General features: G+C 41.8%; 1 long non-coding RNA gene across 1 annotated transcript; it reads right to left on the bottom strand.

The window, feature by feature from the left end:
* Nucleotides 1–1,999: 1,999 nt before the first annotated feature.
* LOC119023115 lies at nucleotides 2,000–3,002 on the bottom strand. Its single transcript, XR_005076165.1, has 2 exons — nucleotides 2,870–3,002; nucleotides 2,000–2,389 (listed from the first exon to the last, which is right to left on the bottom strand). It is a non-coding gene; the product is annotated as an uncharacterized LOC119023115 (long non-coding RNA).
* Between the last annotated feature and the right edge of the window lie 741 nt (nucleotides 3,003–3,743).

Below are 3,743 nucleotides of genomic sequence, written 5' to 3'. Positions count from 1 at the left end.
TATGCCGCGTCGAAGCCTGTTATTAGAAGAAGAGTGTCGACATGTTGTGGCCAGATTCTGTTTTCTTTACAAAGAAGTGAAAGTGCAGGTTTAGTGTGATGATTTCAAATAATAGTTCTGATCAATGGGGAGCCACTTTTTGCTCCTTTCAAGGACTGCTCTGCTATTCGCTGGAGGCAGAGCTCCCTGACGCCAACTTTGAAAAATGTTCTTGTCTTCTCTCACATCGTATAATTGTGAGTTTTCGCTGTACCCGAGCATTAATTTGCCCTTTTCGTCCGTCCTCCTCTACCTTCTCTCTGCCCTACCATCCTCCAGCTCGTCTTTTTTCCTCCCTCCTCCACCTCTACATCATACTCCCAGAGTCCCAATTCCCCATTTCCCTCCCAATCACAGACTCCCCAGAGGATTTGAGGCCCTCTCCAGTCGTCCTCCCCCCATGAGACACACATATAAGAGCCTCTCTCTCTCTCACACACACACCCACTTACACACACACACACACACACACACACAAAGGAGCACAGACAGCTTCATACATGCACACACAAACACCAATCTCCCTGCCTCATCCCTTTATCCTCCATCACCATTCCTTTCCCAGATGTGGCCTGTCCCACGAGAGAATCCCCCCCCTGTGCCCCGAAATAATAAAATAAAACCCCGCCGCCGTACTCTCCAGCCCCTTCTCTGAAGAGGGGACGACGAGCTGATGAATGTGGCGGGCAGATGTGGATGAGAGGAGAGCAATTAAAAATCTTCTCTGCTCTCTTTTCTCCCCGGTTCCAGAGGGAAAACGGGGGAGACAGAGATTGTGTCTGGCATGGAAGAGAAAAAAAAAAAAAAAAAAAAAGGAACACCAAAATCTATCTCATCTCAATCAGAGAAAGCTGTTCTGAAGGCTGAATAAAGACAAAAGAACCGCCGTGGCTTTGTGGGACCTCTCACACGCAGAATCAAGGACATTCAGGCCTTTTGAGGACAAAACACTGGCACGCGAAAAAAAAAAAAAAATGGGGCACACATTATGGAATATCTGATCTGAAATTCAGAGGGAAAATCTATGGGGCAATCGTGCCCGTTGATGAGGAATCTCATCTCAATCACTTTGAAACATGTTTCAGAGATCTGCTGCAGAAATTAGAACCCATTCAAATGAGATGAATACGCCGTCTAATAATCAATATCCCCATGTGGCGAGCAGACCCATACTGTGCTTTGTTCGGCGCAACGCAATGCACGAGGCTGTTTAATGGAAGTTATGCACTGATGTAACTTTATTCACATGACGGCCGCTGCTCTCACTCCTGCTGAGCAGCCAAATAAGTTCAGGGCGAGGCTTGTAATGGAGGGAAGGAAAAACAAACTCATAAACCAAAAGGAATAACAAAGGAAAAGGCCACAGAAACAACAGTGTTCCACAAAATATACTGGAGCAGTATGTCACACTCAACCGGGTATCTATGTTCATATATATACAGTTTCGAAAACTGATCACTGACAGATAGCACACAGATATCTGATCAAATATAATGAGGAATTTGAATATATTCTTGTGTCTAGAATTTATAAAAATATTTATTTGTTATATTTCATGTTAATTCTCAACCCCTGTATTTGGTTCATTCTATGGACAGCTCCTGCTGCTGATAGGAAATGGACTAGAGATACTATATCATCCTACATCAGCAAAATACAGCCATTAACCACCATCGCATCGGTAAAACATGAAATAAGTTAACGTAGTCTAGTGTATGTTTCTTAATATTAGCTTGATCTTTTCTTCATTCAGTGCTGCATCTAGTTTAACATAATTCAGCGCTATGTGTTGAATGTTTCACTTCAGTTGCCCAATTTGTGGCCCTTTGCCAGCATTTTGTAAGTCAGTGTGGCCCTCTGGATAACAAATGCTGCCCTCCCCTGTGTTAGATGAATAATGGATGAAAATACAGCAAATTCAATTTGTTGTAATAACATTTTAAACCCATTTAATACGAGCTCAGATTTAAACAGTGACTTTTATTCAGCCAAAGGAGATTTGTGCCTCACAAACACACACAATGACAATGATATTAAACATCCTACCCAACAGTCTTACACAGTGCTGACAAACGTGACGTCCCGTCTTCCAGCAATAGAAGGAATCGAGTGGTGACTAACTAGCGACTCCCATAACAATTCCCTAGTTCGCAAGTGGGGCAGTATCATCAGTTGGAGATGCATATTTGAATATCAGCTGACAAAGATGGCGTTTGATGCTCGCCATGTCCTGTAATGTTGACTGCTTACTGGTGGTGGCAAAGATATGTGCCTTACTCCCTGAACGTGACTTTATAGAGAGGAGAGAACCACAGTCTTCGGTGAGTGTTGAGTTCACTGAGAGGTTGACCTGAATTAAAAAAAAAACAAATACATACTCTGCGCTGTTGATCTTTAGCTTGTGGCTAATGCACAGTAAAGAATTCTGTCCATTTGGGTTGACGTAAAGCTAGTGACAAACAAATGATCCTGTGGTCAAACTCGCACAAGAAACGTTGGGTGAAAGGTGCTTCACTGATGGTAAACACCATTAAACGACCACCATCACTGATGACAGTCTACATGCCATGACAAGACAAAAATGATAATGGACAGTGTAAGGTTTCAAAGCATTACTCACATTACAGTTTGCCTCATCTTAAGTTATAGCAACAGGTGACCAAATGTTAACATACCATTACCATGAGTAAACTTGTGGATCACTCAGGGTTTGATTGCTGGATACATTTGGCATGATGAAATGAAATAAAACATTTCAATGCAGAAATGTGACATACTATATCCTTAACTCAAGCACGCGGTGGGTTTAGGAAACCAACCACCAACATACCTGGTTCAAGTCCGACTGGTGACCTTTGTCATATCTCTTTGCATGGAAGAACAAAAAACGGCATCCATCATCTGTAGAGAAAAAGAGAGAATTGCATGTTCTTGACTCAGTGAGGCGTTTAAGGACACAGGCAGTACGCTAGCCTATAGAGTTGAGATAAGGATTATTGTGAACAATAAATTCCCGCACCAAACTGTCACATGTATGTGTGAGTCTGGGAAAACGAGCTGCTATTTTGGTACAAATCAGGTATCCTTGAATCTGAATAGGGTGTGATGTCTGAGTTTCCTGGGAGATCACAGACCAGGAGGTGAGATAAGGAGATTTCCAGCTACAAAAAAATGAGAGACAAAGTTTGCTTTTTACACTTGCTTGACGCATCATTTTTAAATGAAATAGCTGCTATCCAAATGCTGAAATCATATGAGATAAACAAACTACTTGTCCTGAGATTTACAAGAAAACCAACTGTGATTTTTTCTTTTCTTTCTTTCTTTTTTTTTTTTCAAAACCAGCAAGTTCAGGCCTTTCTTGGAGAATGCTTATCTGGCCCCCGTCCCATCATCCCATCATCTTCAAACTCTCCAATCAGCACAATCAGTCAAAGACCAGTGCAATCACTGTGCCCAACAAATCGAGCTAAAATGATTGGTTTAGACTGTCCATGTCCTGCAGAGATGCTATATCTTCAAAAAAAAAAAAAAAAACCCGGCCACTGAGTACTGCTTGATTTTCATCCCACTGAAAGAGGCAAGTTTCTCTCGGAAAGTAATGATATGTCTGAAGATATATGATGCGCTCAAAGTTACTGAGTGTGAGTTCTTCTGGGGGTTCTGTTTTTTTTGTTTTTTTTTTGTTCTTGTCCCTTACATTT

The sequence above is a fragment of the Acanthopagrus latus genome, chromosome 7 (genome assembly GCF_904848185.1).
Source record: "Acanthopagrus latus isolate v.2019 chromosome 7, fAcaLat1.1, whole genome shotgun sequence".
Taxonomy (NCBI): Eukaryota; Metazoa; Chordata; class Actinopteri; order Spariformes; family Sparidae; genus Acanthopagrus; species Acanthopagrus latus.
This window is presented reverse-complemented; position numbering and strand designations above follow the sequence as displayed.